The sequence below is a fragment of the Protopterus annectens genome, chromosome 16.part0 (genome assembly GCF_019279795.1).
Source record: "Protopterus annectens isolate FY-2018-M chromosome 16.part0, PAN1.0, whole genome shotgun sequence".
NCBI classification, from domain to species: domain Eukaryota; kingdom Metazoa; phylum Chordata; order Ceratodontiformes; family Protopteridae; genus Protopterus; species Protopterus annectens.
The window spans coordinates 232,374,326-232,394,255 of NC_056750.1; the positions used below are offsets into that span (position 1 = coordinate 232,374,326).

General features: G+C 40.1%; 1 non-coding gene across 1 annotated transcript; it reads left to right on the forward strand.

Moving 5' to 3' along the window:
- Positions 1–19,046: 19,046 nt before the first annotated feature.
- Positions 19,047–19,119, forward strand: TRNAK-CUU. Its single transcript has one exon. It is a non-coding gene; the product is annotated as a tRNA-Lys (tRNA).
- Positions 19,120–19,930: the final 811 nt, after the last annotated feature.

Genomic DNA, 19,930 nt, shown 5'->3' on the forward strand with positions numbered 1-19,930 from the left:
TACACTAAGTGCTAAGCTTTGTGTACCTATGGGGTGCTCATTTGCATGGCATGCCACAGTGCTGAGTGTATCTAAAAGCCAATGACATATTAACTTGTTTTGACCACTGTTTAACTTAAACTAGGGTCATTAAATGGTGTTAATGATAAAGTAGACAGGTGGAATGCATCATATGTAGCCAATCACACAGTCTGCTCCTACAGTAGAGTACTATAAAGTATGCATAGACCCTACAATCTGATTTTTCTCCCATACTCTACACCATTGAAGTACAGACTTGGGAATTTTAACTGAGAGAATGCTAGGAGCTGCTGCAGATCTGCTACATCTGTATGTGCTAGATGCTGAAGTCAGTGCTGCTGCTGACAATAGGCCTAGACAGAGAAGGAGAAGAGTGTTCAGGCCCAGGGTAACCTTCCAGGAGATACATGAGCTGGAGATTGTAGAGCACTACAGTGTAGACAGGGACATACTACTCATTGAGCTCTGCTGCCCTCAACTCAGACCCAGAGCCAACAGAGGGGAACCCACCCCAGTGGAAACAAAGATATGTGTAGCCCTTAGGATACTAGGTGCAGGTACTTTCCAAAGACCAACTGAGGACATGATGGGGGTGTCACAGGCATCTGTATCTAGGATACTTTAACCATTCCCTGATGCCATGCTGCCACATGCCAGTGAACACATTTCTTTTCCCCTCACCCCTGAGGTGAGGGCCAGCAATATGCAACATTTCTACCATGTAACACACTACGCTGAGGTACTGGGTGCCATAGATTGCACTCATGTACACATCAAGCCACCACTCAGTGAGGAGGGTAGAATCTATGTCAACCACAAGGGGTACCACTCCATCAACTGCCAGGTCATGTGCAAAATCCAGGGGATTATCATGAATTTGTGTGCTGTCAGCCCTGGCAGTTATCACAACTCCAATATCTGGCATGCATCACAGCTGTACCAGATATTTGCTAGGGGGGACATCCCACATGGCTATTTACTGGGGGATGCTGGCTACACACTGGAATTATAGATAATGATGCCCATCAGAAATGCACACACACCAATGGAAGAATGCCATAATGAGGCACATGCACAAACTAGGAACATCATGGTGCATGTGTTTGGGCTTTTGAAGTGATGGTTTCAGTACCTCAATATATCTGGTGGAGCCCTGCAGTACTCCCCAGGCACATGTGCACATATGTTCACAGTATGTGCCATGCTGCTCAATATGATCCTGCAAAACAGCTGCAGGATAATCAACAAAGGCAAGGGATACACAGCCCCCCCCACCAGTGCCTAGGTCACCACAACCACAGTCACAGGAGGACTCAAAGGAGGAAACCCCTGATGATATCCCTGTAGACAGATGTAGGCATGCCCAGTACACCCTGGCTTTACCTAAGAGGCAGCACATAGCACATTCACTGACAACCTAGGGCCCTAGGGACTGACACCTTACTCCTACTCACATACATATAGTAAAATTGTTGATGCCAGGCAACCCACGCAACCTGTACATATCCATGTATCGGCTGTGTACTGCTTGCATCAGAGTCACCCCTAAACTACAATTCTGTCAACTACTGCACTCTCAAGGTAAGTCTCTAACTTACACTCTACTTGTAAGGATTAATATAATATGGTATCATATGTATGGATCTACTGCATTTATGCAAGGAAATATAGTGGGCTATGTGGACAGAAGTAACATCCACATGGGACTACAGATACCCAGTCCAATAGTATGTGTTCCCTAATAATCATTAGGCCTTATGGTTGGCATATTTACTACATCAGTCAAGGGAGATGCAGTGGATTCACATGATATTTGGACTACTGTCTATCCCAGCAAATCATGTGCTGTTGTTCCCCATTCCCAACACAGCAGTGTTCCCATTTAACTGCTTTAACAGTAAGTCAGCAATGGTATATCAGCAGACCAGGCAATCTCAGGGCTGTAACACAGAACTCGATCACACACTGTATGTCACACGTAACACAGGAATAACAAAGTACATATTTATGCTATTGATTGTGTGATGGGACTAGAGAAATTAGCATGTGTGATGGTGTTGCTGGTTCTAATCCGGAAGTAGTCATACCTTTTGCATGTCAGTTATTATTATGTTGGTGTTTTCACAAACAGTCTGTCTGTGGTGTAAAATTATGAACCTCAGTCACATATTTAGTACAGCAGACAGCTAGTGAATGCCATGGACATTTTGAGTGAAGTGCAGTTCTGAAGGAAATGGAGACAGATGTCATTGTCTGTAACACACAAAATCCCAGACTGGAATACATATAATGGTGGCCTGGAAGCAGTTTATAAGTATTGACAGTCCTACTGGGCATGCTCATGCACTTAGTTAAAATGAGCACAATAAAATGAGCACAATATGTTGCCCCTTCAGCAAAATGACCTGTTATGTATAGGTATGTCTGTACATGCAGACATATACGTATCCATCTGTCACTGTCTCTGTTTCACATACATAGTATATCTATCTCTATGTAGTATCAAATAGATATATACCAAATTTTAGGTATAACTATATATATTAAAATGATATATAGACTCTCCCATATAACTACGTAACACATATACATATCACACACACACACACACACACACACACACACACACACACACACACACACACACACACACACACAGAGCTACATTTATATATACATCCCTTTTATAAACATAAATATTTGTGTGGATGTCTATATTGTCCTACATACTCTAATAATGGTGAATAAATCTGCACTATCACATCCATACTGTTGCTGAAAGGAACCAAACTAATAGTACAACAGTCCATAATCCACTTACCTACAGACACCTGTGCCTGCTGGATGTCACCACATAGACAGAGGTGAGCAGGTGGTCTAATGTATAATGTTGATAATGCATGCATGGACAGGATACATTGTTCATGCCCACAGGTTTGCCAGTCTAAGAGCAAACAGCCACATATGGCCATACTGGTAACTGTACACACATAGCTAGGATAATAACTGTTATCTGACTGCTAGGATACTAGATGCAGATAACAGTATGAAGCAATATCACTCTGCAGGCCACAGATGTAGTGCAACACAAGCCTAGTGTGTGTATTGCTCAAGTACTGTGCCTGCAATCACATATACAACAGACTTAACTTATGGCATGTGTGATAAATACTGTGCTCTGTAGTGTGTAAGACTAGATAGATAGGATTCTAATCTCTCTCCAGGCAACTGAGTGTGTGTGTGTGTGTGTGTGTGTGTGTGTGTGTGTGTGTGTGTGTGTGTGTGTGTGTGTGTGTGTGTGTGTGTGTGCGCTCATGCATGCACGCACTTGTGTGCATAGTCCTGCAAAACAACTGCTGTGCCCTCATGGGCTATCCACCTGCAATGGTTATACACGTTTTGGCCCTGTAACTTGCTGCTGGTTTCCAACTTCTCCCTTCTACAAGGACTGATGATGTCATCCACTTTAAGACTACCAAGTGACATTGTAATATCAGACTTAAGTTGTGGCACTTGCGATAAGTACTGCGAGCTGCGAGCTATATTCTCTAAGACTAGAGAGGTAAGGGTTCTAATCTCACTCCAGGCTACTTTGTGTGTGTGTGTGTCCATATGGCATAAATATGATCACTTTGGTAACTTAGAAATAGGTAGGTTTTTAAAGTATTTTATTTGTACTGTGTGTGATGTGACCCTCCCAAAGACTGACCATTACTGATGGTACTAGCAGACATGAGGTGTGTTGCGTGCATCATACACTGTGATCTGTAGTGTGTACCATTACATAGGTAAGTGTTCTCATCCACATGCATCCAGCTTGCAGTAAGTGTGTGCCTCAGTGTGTCCAGTATGTAGTGATTGGAAGTGGTGCTAGCTTCAGTATAGCCATGTTTGTGTGTGAGCCTGTTAGAGAATTATGCATCATGTTATGGAACCATAGGACATTGAACTTCACTAGTATAATGGTCATACAGCCCTCACAATCATAGACATCTTTATACCCATAGTTACAGGATCAGCATATATTGCCCCAATCCAACAAGGACACAGGCAAACACCCTGTGTTGAGATGATGGTTGCCTAGCCAGTCATATAGATGGCATGCGTTGAGGTGGACTGAGGTACTCAGTATGTCATTAGGCATGGCTTTGTTTTAAGGGTGTGTTTAAGTCTGCTAGACAAATTTCTCCCACAAGCATGTAGTACTAACGTCAGATATGATGTTAATGTTTTTACAGTGAGTTAGGCAGCATATGTAATCAAGCAGGGTCACACATTACCCCATATGCAAGGCACAGATCACCTCTGAGTAGTCTGTATGCCACAGGCAACATTGACTTTCATTGCAGATGGTACCCATTGAACAAATACTGAAAATGTGAAGTATCCCTTTAAGGGACCATACTGTTGTGTGCAGTTGCCACTACTGCTTGGAAAGGTACATCACCAAATAGCCATTGCACTAAGATATTGGCTTGCTTAGGGAAGAGTACTTGGAACTTATGAGCATGTCACTTACAAGTGACTGTGGCCTCAGCTATGCCATATGATTCCTACCATACCACTGTACAGACATGGTGATCTGAGGCAAATTAGGTGTAAACCTGTGTGCCATGGTCTGTGTGCCAGTTCATTCACTTCTGAGTATGTACATCACATGTTGCGACTGATGTCCTACTTACCAGGTACATAGATCTAACTGATTGAAATGACACTACATATATATTTGCATGGAGTTTATGGCCATTAGTATGTCAACGGGCATGTATTCACACAATACCCTCTTTCAGGATAGTGACATACCATAGAGCTCTATGAGTATTCACAATTTGCAGGCATCAGACCCTCCACTCACATTTATCATCTCTCTGGGAATGCTCATGTTCCCATCCTGCATAACATCACCAGCTACTACCTTACCCCCTTAGTCTATAAACTCATCCCTCCTATAGGAACATACACATTGTAATTACTCTTTTATGTTAATGCCTCCTGCACAGACCTACTAACTATTGTCTTACTTAACACTTTTTTTCTTTTCTTTCTCAAGTAAACATAGAGACTATACAATTGTAAACTGATATGAATTGTTGCATATGCTCTTCTGTGTTTTCCTGTTGCATTATCATTTACTTGTGCTTATATGTACTAGTCTGACACTTTAACAAACTGTTATGTTATTTTATTGTATTTTACTTTTATTCTTTACTTGTATATTTGATATTGTATCTATGGAGCTTTTCTCCCCAGGACTCCATTGAAAATGGGCTCATTCGACCCAATGGACCATCCTGGCAAACAAACTTCAAATAAAATAAAATAAATAAATCAGCCAACATTGTTAGCCACAGTCAGTCAGTAGTCATGTGTATTGTGGTTGAATGGATTCCAAGCAGTAGAGGACCAAGGACAGCACCCTGTTGAGCATTGCTGCTTACAGATCAGCTATTGGAGGCAGATGTCCTTATGTTGCATATGTGAACCAGTGGTGGGCCAGTTAGTGATCCCCTACAATAACAGTATGATGGACGCCTACGTGGGTGCTTTGTAAATGTTGCCTGAGCTGGGGATATAGTCAGATGGCTTGGCTCAGTCTAGGTGCTTTTATACCCTGATGTACCCTCACCTAGTTCCTTGGTGAATTCCTTGGAAATGTCCACTACATGTAACACTCATGCTCCCCTGTCACGCATCCAAACTGTGTACAGTCAATTGTGTGTAGAATACATATATGTGTGCTGATCAGCTCCATGATGAATGCCCCTATGGGCATACAGAGATGGATACTTAGACAAAGAGGTGTATAGTTATGTTGGTCAGTGGCTGCACCACCTCTTTGCAAGGGTATAACAGTTGCCATTGTCCACTCAGCTGGTGTCCATCCAGTAGTGTCAGTGTGATTGTAATGGTTTTCCAGTGGTGTTAGTAATCCTTGTCAGATCTCATGTGAGATGCAGCCTGGAATGTTGGCATGTGCAATAGTTGCTGTGTATCTTCCAGTGAGAGGCCAGTTGTGAACTGCTGTGTAAATATGGAAGTTATGGGACAGATTGTAGGAATGTCATGTGTCACATGTAGTGGGGACAAGGGAGTGCAGTTGCAGACAGAGTGGGAGTACAGGTTAGGTACAAGTACACACCCATCATATGTGGCATCATGACATATGAGGTCACCGACAATCAGGCCATGTCCTTTGAGGTCACACATGTAACTACACTGTGCGTTGTGGTTCTACTTTGTGTGGGTGGCTACTTTTGCCACTTACCATGTCTAATCAACATCACAATAACACTGTGTGCTTCTTTTAGCTGAGGAGGTAGTGCCTCCCATGTTGTGGGGGGCGCCCTCACTCCAACTGTCACACAGCACTGTCCATCTATTACTGTACAACCTGCTAATGGCAGTTGTCCACCAGTCAGGTTTTCTGAGCCATGGTGAGCCTGTGTCTCTCCTGTCACATACAGCCAAGTTCATGCAGTTGTAATGCTGCTGACATAATGCATGGGTGTAGAGCTCTGCATATTTGCTGTCCCATCTGAAGGGGGAGGTGCAGTCACACTATGTCAACCATCCCACAGGAGGTAATAAATGACTTTCATGACATACTGTATATATATTTGTATTGTCTGCAAGGGGGGTACATGCCAGTAGTTCTAAGGAGACTGATCTGTGGCCAGATCCCAGCAGGGAGGCCCTCACATTGGGGGGGCTGTACTAATCACCCAAATTGGTAAACATATGATGCAGTACATTGGTTCCCCATGTGGGGATGTCATGACACTGCTGCAGGGCATTGTCGGTAAGGACCTGGACCATCCTTTGGGCAAGTGAGCCGCAGCACGACTAAGCAACACAGTGTGTACATATTATACTTGCCTAATTTGCTTGTCTGTGCTTGATACAGACACCTTGCATGACTGTCATCTTGCAACATGCTGGAAGTAACTGCAATACTTACTTGCACAAAGGGCAACTAGCATGTAGTGCCAAGCAGTGTCCCCAGATGTCTGAGTCATGTCACCTGAAATCCCATGATAGCAGTTAGCATGGATACAAGCACTAACACTGTCATATACCTACTGACACTGGACCAAACACTATTACTTTTACTCAAGACCAGATCATGCCTACCGACTGTAACCAGCAGAGCCCATTGACTGTTACACTATGCAATGAATGGCAGGCATATGTCTCACTCCGCCAACCATGGCCTGATAAGGTGTATGACAATATTAGGTCAGCAGGCCTTGCTGGAAACTGTGTACACCATGTACAGAGTGTCATGTCAGCTGGTGGCTAGGCAAGTGTCTGACAGTCATACTCTGGGAAGATAGCATTGGGGGGCCTATGCTGCAATGATGCCAGTCACCAGTGGAGTTCACCGTCCTCCATTATTGGTGTACTCTGTCTACCTATTCCTTGTCTGCAGTCACAGCCATGGTCAGTGCCCTCTGACTGAGTACATTAGCAGGTTATTGCATATTGGGAGCTGTCACAGAATCACACATAGAACCAACAGTTATCCAGGATGGCCTAAGACACAGTCAGTTGTTCTCTGAGCCACTGGAAAAGACTAATTGCCAACAACTGCACAATACTATCCTGTGGAAAATTATCCACCACTGCAAAATATTGTAGTGTCCACACACCACACAAAGTTGAGTCATTACACATGAAGTTATGGACACAGAGAGTAATGTAGCCTTTGACTTTCACTGATCGGTAAAATGGATGCATTCACTGTTGTACAACCTATACTGACAGGTTTGGGATATAAATCCCAGACTGTCACTGCTGTACTGAATGTGGCAGTCATCACACCTATCATTGTGTGCAATGGCACCCTTGCTATGTCACTACACAGGCATATCGTACAACTGTAGCAGCCACACATGTTTCATGGTACACCAATATACAATGTAGATAACATGTCATATGGAGACTGTGTCATGACTGTACATGTGTAGCCTGTCTCCTAAAGTCTTTGGAAGGGATGTGTATGGCACCATACAGGGAGGTTTTGGATCCCACTGTGTACCTCTCATGTATCCATGACAGGACTAACACATGTCTCACCTGTTCTATACACCTACAACATCACTGTGGTATACATAGTGCATGCTGGAGGGACAGGTATGTAACACAGACAGCACACCCTACATGAAACAGGCACCCCATGCATGTGAAGCACACATCTACTGTGACAGACATGATGTGCAGGTTACAAAATAGGATGCAGAACATGATAATCATAACTGGTGTCAGGCAACTGTCTGTACTGGACACAGGATATTTGTAGATGGGTTATCTCCATCACCACAGCTTGTAGATGTGTGAGTTCACAAAACCCTGGTGACACTTATCAAGGGTAGCAGACCTGTTCACAGATTAGGAATGTATGCGTACGCTGAATGCTGCCATTGTCTTTGTTAGCCGATTATACACATATGAACCTATGGAGCCATAGACTTATAGTGCTGTACCTTGCTGAAGATATATTTCTGCTGCGCTGACATGCCATCCCGTGCTGCTTTATTGCCACTGTGTAACCATAGGTTACCCCAACAGACTCCTGGAACAGAAACAGGTCTGTGACACACCTGTCATTGTGTAACTATACACCCATTACAACATCATACAACATAAGGTACACAAAAGTATGTGGCATACTTGTGACAAATACCAGCATACAGTATCTGTCATTAACCACAAGTGGCATGGCAAAATAATACTGCATTACACAAGTACATGCTAACTAATATAGTCACCCTGTGCATCAGACACATAGCTTCATTTCCCTGCGTCGATGGTGAGGTTGACAGGGATGTGGCACAAGCATCATCACTTGCACAAGGTGTTGTGTGGGGGTGCAGGAGGCCTAGGCTGACCCAAAAGGTTAACAGCATATGTGAGTCAGGAAGGAAAGCAGGTAAGATGGGCCATGGAAATGTGCTGTCTGTAGGTGACCTACATTTGACAGTGGTATGTGAGTGTGTGCATGCGCACAGTCAAGCTCAGTGCTAGCCCTACAACTGTGTATGTTGGACAACTTTGGACTGTATATGGTAGAGTTGACAGTTGACTGTCTCCAGCCCCGAACATGGGAACTGTCTCTGCCAGGAGTTGTACTGGCACCTCCATGCCCAAGGTCAGAAGTGGTGCTAGTACCTGACAGTGACTGCTGCCTGCTGGGTCTCTGGCCCCCCACAGGAACACCCAGGACCACGAGCCCATGGCTTGGAATGTTGTGGTGTGGACAGCACACCCTTCTATAGTACTAGTCGTGCTACCACTATGGGGAGCATGATTGTGCATGGCCATGTGGACTCTCAGCAGATGGGGTTGCTGAATCCAATGCTCAAGTCCAGCCACATGTTCCAGCACAGACAATGTGCGGTCCAAGACAGATACTGTCTCAGCCCACCTTCTGTCCACTGCATCAGTGAACTGATCCAGGGTGCCCCCAATGCGGTAGAGGCAGCCATGGATGTCAGACTGTGCTGCATCTATAACCTGAAGAATACATGTGGTGGTCCATTCAGAAAGTGCCTGTGTCTCCATGATGGCCCAAAATATGTGCTGAGTGACCCGTGATGTGACAGCTGCAGCAGGTGGTGGACAGGCAGCAGGCCTCCTACAAACACCCCTATCAATCCGCTTGAGTGGGACCTTGCCAGCTGTCTGGCTATGGCCAGTGTCTACACTCACTGGAGCCATAGTCGTCACACTTTCCTGTTCAATATCTGTGGTCTCTGGGGACAGGGTATGTGTGGGCATACTGACTGTGTGCGGTGGCAGTGAGGGTAGAAGAGGGATGTCAACCTTTGGGACAGATTCAGCCCCCGAACCCCCCCCGTGCTACACTGTGACCACCATTATCATCAGAGTCTGAGGAGATACTGACATCAGGTTGTGTAAGGGAGACAGACTTATCCCCCCTGGTCACATGTCATAAGACAGGAAAAACAGTACATTAATACCTACACTATTACACTCTGCAGTACTATGTTGTGATATATATGTAAGGGTCTGTACACTGTCATCACTATGACAGACCTGTTGAAAACCCAACCTCAAATAGTAGGACATGAGGACAGTATTCTTCCTACTAACAGCTGTAGTTACTTGAACATTGCATTTTATTACACTGCAGTCTCATCAGCATCAGTGAGGTATACTGTTGATATTTGTGTAGATTCTGCACAGTCGACATATATGACACTGTAGTGTCCTGCCAATATCATCACATCTGTCAGTGTAATCACACCTACAAGGTATTGGTATGAGTCTAACATGTGTACAGACAGACTATATTTTGCAGTTGGCAATCATGCCGACAATATAGCAATGCAGGCAGCAGGCCTGAGATGACAGTCTCAGTATTACAATGCTGTAAACATACATTTATAACAAAACAGTGTCATGCTTACCAGGAGCAGAACCATGGGCTTGGCCAATACTTGATGGAGCTGTGAAAAGTTGAGGGAGAGGTAATGTCAGCACTACCGCATGTTCTACCACCACAAGCTAATATGTCCAAATATCTCACATTTACAGTAGTTACTGTGTTAATTGTCATATTGGTCAAACCCTTAGCATGACAGTCAAATTGCAGTAAAACTCTTCTTCCCCCCAAAAGCAGACAGACCTGACACCCACATAAAGCTATGTATGCCCTGACACACTGAATGCTACAGTTCTGCAATGCTGATCAAACTAAGCTTACGTGCACGCTCCTCTGCTGTGGACACTGTGATACCCATAGCCATGATGTAGGGTGTGATGGATGCCTGGGAGCTGTCGTGTGTGCCTAGATTTGCCAGGAATTCCTCAATGGCTGAGAGTGGTTGTTCCACTGCAGGCCCTCCACTGGTGGTGCCATGTTCCCTGGCTACAACTGCTGCTCTTCTACATGCGGCATTGATCATGTCCATTATGCGATGTCAAATCTGCTCATATGTCCTGCCCTGATGACAAGTGGAACTGACATCGTGGACAAGGTCAGCCCAAAATACCTCCCGTTGTTCCCTGTTGTGCCTCCCCCTGGACAGTAGGACTTCATGATGTTGACAGAGCACTTCTTCTATTAACTCATTCTCTGCATATGTGAAAGCTGCGTAGTGTCTTGCATAACATGTTCCCTGAAAGACAACAACATGGAAACACATGTCAGGATCACCTATGTGGAAGTACACTATGTAGAGATACAGCAAGGACAGAATGGCTGGCAATATCCACTGCTTGATCACACATGTCATATTCCACAGTGTCCAAAGACAATTGCACTAGGTCCACAAAGATTACTTGTAAAGCAAATAATAGACCTAGGAAGGCGTACAATAAAGCTCGCAGACAATCAAATTCTCTTCCTTTAATGTCACAACCAAAGCACAAAAACAAAGCTCTTCATTAATGTTCTGAATTACATTTTCGTTTGTAAAACTTCATCAGATGTGGGCTGAAAAAAAACATAATTAAGTATTTATACCAATCCCAATTAATACTGAATCTATCACAAAGCATTTTAATACACATAATTGATGTTTACCTGAAACTTTTAATAATTCCATAAAATATACTTTCTATGACAAAAACCTTTTGACAAAATTCCTGTACTTAAAAAAGCATTCAATATGTAATTTAAAATACAATTAAAATAATAAATATGTTGGAATGTAAAACATATGTTATTGTGCAATACAAGCTATTCCATATAAAGGAAAGAAAAATCATTCTGTTGATTTGTTCCACCATCTTGTGGTCACCTTTGAAATCACACTATAAAAATATGAACATTTTATTAATAAAATGCATTTTTTTTAAATTCAATAATGATATTTGGTCTTATTGAAATAAAATATAAATGAGCAATGGATTAAGACCTTAAATAATATTTTGAACCATTTTAAAAGAATTATGTTAAAACATTTAAAAAAATACAGAAAACAAATGCATAAAACCACATTTCTTTTGAAAAAGTATAATTCAAGGATCCATGTTGTTTTCTAAACTGTAACTTATAATTTTGCAGCTCTAAGTTTGAGAAGGGGGGCTATGGAATACAATCATTCAACCCTGGCCACTTATTAGCCTGTAAAGATACCTGCCACCAGAGCTCTCTATACTTAATTTTTTCCTCCCATAAGCCTCAATTTTCACCCTTTCCAATACAAAGAGCAAAAAATGGGCATCTTCACAGTCATGTTTATGTTTGTATAGAGCGTTAGTTTCTTTATTATTTTGTATGTCATATTCATGCTCAAAAATTCTTCTCAGTTTACGCTCTGTCTTTCCTACATAAAATGCTTGGCAAGCTTGACATTTTGCCAAGTAAACTAAACCACTATTGTCACAATTGTTAAATTCTTTCCCTTCTATTGCCATATTCCTACTTTCTAAGTGAATAGTTTCTTTATTAACAATGTAGGCACACTGTGAACAATGTCCACATTTAAAAGTTCAATTTCTTCTTTTATTATTTGAAGAGTCAGAGACGTAATTCTTTTCTAGCAATTTTTTCAGGCTATAAGAATTTTTGTATACTACTTTGAACCTTTCCTTAGTTATCCTATCTTAAGTCTGTAATGGCAATAAATCTATTCCATTCCTTGTCAATAATCCCCCTAATTAAACTGGAACAAGCATTGTATTCTATTACTAAGGCCCTACTAAAATTTTCTTCTACTTTACCTTGTCCTTTACTTTCTTCCGTACAGCCTAAAATAGGTTTAAATTTTGTTAATCTTCCTTGTAGGACGTCTTTCTCTATTTGTTCAACTAAACTATCTGGGTAGTTCCTTGTCCTAAACATCTGATTCAAAATTTTCATTTCTTCTATAAAATCATCATTATTAGATGTCATTCTGGAAGATCTTATGTATTGTCCCCAACCAGATTTCTTTTTTGATGCATAGGGTGAGCACTGTTAAAATGTAAATAAGAATTCGAATAAGTGCTTTTCCTGTACACCTTAGAGTTGAACTTATCTCTCTTGTAAATCTCTACATCCAAGTACTGCATCTTTTCCTATTTCACATCGTGTGTGAATTTCAAGAAATTTGTGGTAAATTTAAAAAGTTAATGAGACCCGCGGTGGTGGTGGTGCTGCGGTAGCGTTGTCACCTCACAGTAAGACGCTGTCCGGTTCGATTCTCAGCTAGAGTGTCTTCTGCATGGAGAGATGCATGAATGGGCTTGCCTTTGTTGAAGGTTGTGCATCAGGCCTGGCAAGCCGGTACGTAAAAATCAACTGCCAATCATTAGCGGACCGGAGTTCCGCTGTGGCGACCCCTAACCGGGAAAAGCCGAAAGACACAAACATTTAAAAAGTTAATGAGGTCAGGAATTTCTTCTTTGGGTGCCATCCAAAAAATACAAATGTCATCCAAGAATCTTTTATACAGGAGCCATTTTTGGCTATGTATAGAATTTAATACCTGCTTTTACTCCCATTTTGCTAAAACTAAATTTGCATATGTTGGTGCGCAGGCTGCACCCATGGCTACACCTTTTATTTGGTGAAAATATCCCCCTTTAAAATAAATAAAATTGTATTTCAAGACTAAATCTACTAGTTGTAAAATAACTACATTCATTATGGGTTAAAATGTTGTCTTCAAATATTGTTTCTTCTAGCAGTGCTAGTCCTTCTTCATGGGGAATACTAGAAAATAAGTCAATTACATCAATGGTAAGGAAATTCATATCTTTGTTGTATATGTCTTGTTTTATACATCTAAGGAAATCCCAAGAATACCTTAAAATATTTTTTATAATTAACCATGACGTTTTAAGTTTTGAATCAACATATTTAGCTAGAGGTAGGGTTTTAGATCCTTCAGCTGACACAATAGGCCTTAAAGGTGGATCTACTCCATTTCTTATGTATTTTGGGTATCCCAAAGGCAGTTGGTTTCCTTGGTCTGTCCACCTTTAAGTACCTATATGCTTTTTGGTCAATTAAACCCTCCATCAGTAGTCCCTCCAGTGCCATATCAATTCTCCAGTAAGCTATATTAATTTCATTTTTTGATGTACTGGAGTACCTACTGGAATCCCTTAGTATTTCATTCATTTTGCCTTCATATGTAAGGACATCCATTAAAACTACCCCACCTCTCTTATCTGGTTTCATAACTCTTACATTTATATCTTTCTGAGTTCATTCAGTACAGTATTTTCCCTTGTATCTAAGTTTCTTTTGTATCCTGCTTTATCAAAGTTGTTTCTAATTTCATTTTCAACGACATTTTCATAGTTTTTTATTTGTGGGTGTAAGGGAGGATTAAACACACTTCTCTTCACCAAATTTGTTGGCTCACAAATTGTTTACTGACTAAAGAATACCTGAAAATTGACTTTTCTTGTGAATGTTTTAACATCCAATAAAGTGCTTGCACATTCTCCTTTTTTGAGGGGTATACATTTAATGTCTTTGCATAACAAACTAAAATGTTCATTTTTCAGTTCTATGTGGCTGAAATTATATATACTAAAATCTTCCTTACTAAACCTGTAAGGGTTTTTGATGTCCTGAATGATATCTTTCTTTTCCAAGTCAGGGTGTTGGTACTCTCAACCACTAGTACCTTCTTGCTTCCCCCCGAAAATTTGAATAATACTGTTTTTGTTGATATTAATTTTTATTCCTAAGTCTCTCTGATCTTCGGAGCGGGGGATATTCATTAATATCATCCAGGTCACCCACATGTTCTCCTATCTTAGTAGAATATTCGTAGTCCCCATCTATTCTAAGGTCTCTGCGTTCACTTTCCCAAAACCTATAACTAGACTTGGGCTTAGGGTAACTAATATTATTTTTGTAATCAGAAACATCTCTTTCCATTTTTTTAATCTTTCTTCCTATTAATTCATTGCATTGTTCATCAATTCCTTTTCTAATTTTAATATATTTCTCCTTTTCAGTTGGTATTGTAAACATAAGGTCATTTTTAATACAATCATTTAACACTTTTCTTTACCCTTTCATTTTCATCAACCATACTTTTCAAAACTTCAAGCCCACATCTGTTAAAAATTTCAATTAATTCTTTATGAAAGACACTCCCTGGGTCTACATTGTTAGGATATCTACATATCCGAAGCCCTTTTGGTACACTGCCCTCAGAAATATGTTCTTTCAAATAACCATTTTCTATGTCTAAACTTTTGTAATTGTATAACAATTTTTCAGATTTATCCAACTGGTTTTAAATGTATCAGTCACTGGCTTAGGGTTAGTAACTTTCTCTTTAAAATCAGAAGTAAAACTAACCTGAAGCCATTCTTTTAAATCAAAATTACTAAAGTCCTTTCTGCTTCCTGATATGTGAAGTTCTTGCCCCGGGGGAATAGGGGAACCTTTGCTCATACTAGCATGTCCGTTTACATTTGTTTGTCTTAGAATTGCAGGGGTTTGTTGAAAATCCAGTTCAACACTTGAATTACCTCGATTTGTAACTCCACAAGCCCCGTTGTATTCATAATTCATTCCGTTTTCTTGGCGTCTTGCTTCTTTAATGCCCTGCACGTCCTGATTCCTCCCATCTTGTACCTTAGCCACCAATTCGACCATGGATAGGCTCAAAGGGGTCAGCAAGTCTATCAGTTGTGATAACTGGCCAATTTTCTTGTTTGGCCGATTTCCTCCCGGTTGTTTCTTTCTTCACTGTCCATGCTCGTATCGCCCTCCATAGCAATGTGAAACCAAAAAATCGAAAGACAATTCCACTAGGTCCACAAAGATTACTTGTAAAACAAACAATAGACCTAGGAAGGCGTACAATAAAGCTTGCAGACAGTCAAATTCTCTTCCTTTAATGTCACAACCAAAGCACAAAAACAAAGCTCTGCATTAACGGTCTGAATTACATTTTCGTTTGTAAAACTTCATTAGATGTGGGCTGAAAAAAACATAATTAAGTATTTATACTAATCCCAATTAAGACAGAACTTATCACAAAGCATTTTAATACACATAATTGATGTTCACCTAAAACCTTTAATAATTCCATAAAATATACTTTCTATGGCAAAAACCTTTTGACAAAATTCCTCTACTTAAAAAAGCATTCAATATGTAATTTAAAATAGAATTAAAATAATAAATATGTTAAATCATTCTGTTGATTTGTTGCACCATCTTGTGGTCACCTATGAAATCACACTATAAAAATATGAACATTTTATTAATAAATAAAACACATTTTTTTAAAATTCAGTAATAATGTTTGCTGTTATTGAAATAAAAGATAAATGAGCAATGGATTAAGACCTTAAATAATGCTTTGAGCAATTTTAAAAGGACTATGTTAAAACATTTTAAAAAATACAGAGAACAAATGCATAAAACCACATTTCTTTTGAAAAAGTATAATTCAAGGATCCAGGTTGTTTGCTAAACTGTAACTTATAATTTTGCAGCTCTAAGTTTGAGAAAGGGGGGCCATGGAAATACAATCATTCAACCCTGGCCACTTATTAGCCTGTAAAGTTACCTGCCATCTGTAGTCGATTTTTTCCTCCCATAAGCCTCCCCTTCCATCATTTTTCACCCTTTCCAATACAAAGAACAAAAAGTGGGCATCTTCACAGTCATGTTTATGTTTGTATAGTGTTAGTTTCTTTATTATTTTGTATGTCATATACATGCTCATAAATTCTTGTTCTTAATTTACGCTCTGTCTTTCCTACATAAAATGCTTGGCAAGCTTGACATTTTGCCAAGTAAACTAAACCACTATTGTCACAGTTGTTAAATTCTTTCTCTTCTATTACCATATTCCTACTTTCTAAGTGAATAGTTTCTTTATTAACAATGTAGGCTTATGGGAGGAAAAAAATTGAGTATAGAGAGCTCTGGTGGCAGGTAACTTTACAGGCTAATAAGTGGCCAGGGTTAAATGATTGTATTTCCATAGCCCCCCTTCTCAAAACTTAGAGCTGCAAAATTATAAGTCACAGTTTAGCAAACAACCTGGATCCTTGAATTGAAATTTGGTTTTATGCATTTGTTCTCTGTATTTTTTAAAATGTTTTAACATAATCCTTTTAAAATGGTTCAAAACATTATTTAAGGTCTTAATCCATTGATCATTTATATTTTATTTCAATAAGAGCAAACATCATTATTGAATTTTTAAAAAAATGCATTTTATTTATTAATAAATGTTCATATTTTTATAGTGTGATTTCATAGGTGACCACAAGATGGTGCAACAAATCAACAGAATGATTTATATGGAATAGCTTATATTGCACAATAACATATGTTTTATATTCCAACATATTTATTATTTTAAAATGTATTTTAAATTACATATTGAATGCTTTTTTAAGTAGAGGGATTTTGTCAAAAGGTTTTTATCATAGAAAGTATATTTTATGGAATTATTAAAGGTTTTAGGTAAACATCAATTATGTGTATTAAAATGCTTTGTGATAGGTTCTGTCTTTATTGGGATTGGTATAAATAATTATGTTTTTTTCAGCCCACATCTGTTGAAGTTTTACAAATGAAAACATAATTCAGAACGTTAATGCAGAGCTTTGTTTTTGTGCTTTGGTTGTGACATTAAAGGAAGAGAATTCGACTGTCTGCGAGCTTTATTGTATGCCTTCCTAGGTCTATTGTTTGTTTTACAAATATTCCACAGTGTACAAACATACTAAGCATGTGGATACAACTAGGATACTGGTGATAGTCAGGTATTCCAATGTGTGCCATGATAGATACTGCTGTATGTTCATAAAGCTAACACTGGAGTCTATTGTAGTGTGTTCCCAAGGGGCAACCCCTGATAATATGTCAAACCAGCTGTGCCAAACAGATAGCAGTGTGCTATTACAATCATTGTAAAGGGAGAGTTCCATGAGCCCAGTGTGCCACATTGACAATATACATTTCACTCTTGATGTCTTGCACATCCTCTGCATGTATTACAAATCTGGAGATCATTAACATGTCTTTATCACAGTTCTAAGAAAGGCTTAATGCTGTAATCCCTATTCCTCATAAGAATAGTCGGGCATCTTCATCCTGATGTAAACAAGATGGTTACATATCTGATGGAGTACAGTACTCCTCTGCTATGTGCTGATAGTTAAAACTTTGCATACGAGTGATCCATGTGAAAGTCTCATACAGAATGGTTCCCCATAGCCAGCTGCTTACCTTTTTAACATGCTTCTCATTAGCAGATGATTGCCTCGTGTGGTTATAAAATGCTAATTGCAGTCAACACAGCTGATTTGCACTATCATCAACCAGTCACATGCAAACACAGTACAATATATAAGGCCTTCATGTAGATTAGAGCCCCTTTCTGATATGTTATGCTGGCTAGTACTGAAGAGACTACTCCATCAAGTGTAGGTCTGTAGCAGCAACCTTTACATAGAGATGGGTGTACTACATGCTGCAACTGCTGTTGCAGGTAATAGGCATAAGCAGAGAGTGTGAACACTTTGGAGGACAACAAGCTGTAGTAGTAACTCTGGGAGCTGTGTCAGCCTTGTTGTCGAGGCAGAGCCAGAGTGAAGCTACCCTTTCCAGTCCAATTAAGGCATGTGTTTAAGGTAAGTATGTTAAGCAACGATATCAGTGACAGAATACTAGGCCACATGTTTGTTGTGTCCTTGAGCAACATGGGGGATTAATATAACAATATTTCCACTATTTGGGGGTTGTCAGGCTATATGTTACAATCTGGTAGTAACTTGGAACATGTATGAGAGCAGTCCATGTTACAAGCAGGTACTTCAAATGTGTATGTTAGGTGTGCAGCTGTGCTAATCAGCAGTGTGAGTTTGAAAGGATTGTGTGGTGCACTCTGATATTAGTGGCCTTAATTTGCAGTACCTGAGCTGAATTTCTCTGTGAATGCATATTAATGCATGATATCACACTTTATGCACTTATACTTTTGCTACAGGGATATGTGAAGTGTGTTTCTATATGCAGGCCTGTGACTTCCATCAGTAAAATGCAGACATTTCATTTGATATGCATTGTGTGGATAAAGATAGCCTGGCTAGCTCAGTTGCTACAGCATGAGATTCTTAATCTCAGGGTCGTGGGTTCGAGCCCCACGTTGGGCGACTGTATTTTCTGGGAGGGTGGCCTAATGGTTAAGGTGTTTACCTTATAGAACCTAAGAGTGCATGACCCAGTCATTATTTTCTGGCCTCACAATGCTATAATTCCACTGCTACATAACACTGGATTTGAACCCAGGATTGTGTGTGGCAAAATGTACTGTTTGTAAGGCATTTAACAAATTGAGCTACTCAGTCACAGCTACAGCAGGTGTATTTGCAAGATATATTTTCACACATACAGGCTGTAACAAACATTTTCTACATCCATCGGTATTTGTATGGCTTTATATGGATGTATTTCTGTACCAGAGTCCCAGCTGAACATGTATTTTGCCATTAATGCATTAGCAAGTGTCTTTCTATGTGTTGCTGATAAAAGGGCACACTTACCTACTATCATAGGCTTCTCTTACATCCATTATGTCTTTGGCTTTCTAGTGTTGTACTATTGCACCAGAGTCTGAGGTACACTCCCATTTTTTTCCATTACATTTTAATCAAGTTTGCATGACGCGGCATGGCACACAGCTCCGCTGAAACACGCTTAATGACTGTAACTGGCAATTACTATGTTTTGTTTAAACCACCTGTTTTTAATTAAGAATTGTATGGTGTGGCAGGTTAATGTAGTGGTCTGCAGGTGCAATGGTCATGAGTTCGAAATATGTGACAGTTTATTTTGCAACTGTGTATTACAGTTTTGAAATCATATATAGTCAATATGGCTCTGTTTAACTCAGATTAGTGAAGTGCGACACAGTGCATCGTGCAGTGTTGATCTAAAAAAATAAAAAGAAAAAAAAATGAGGAG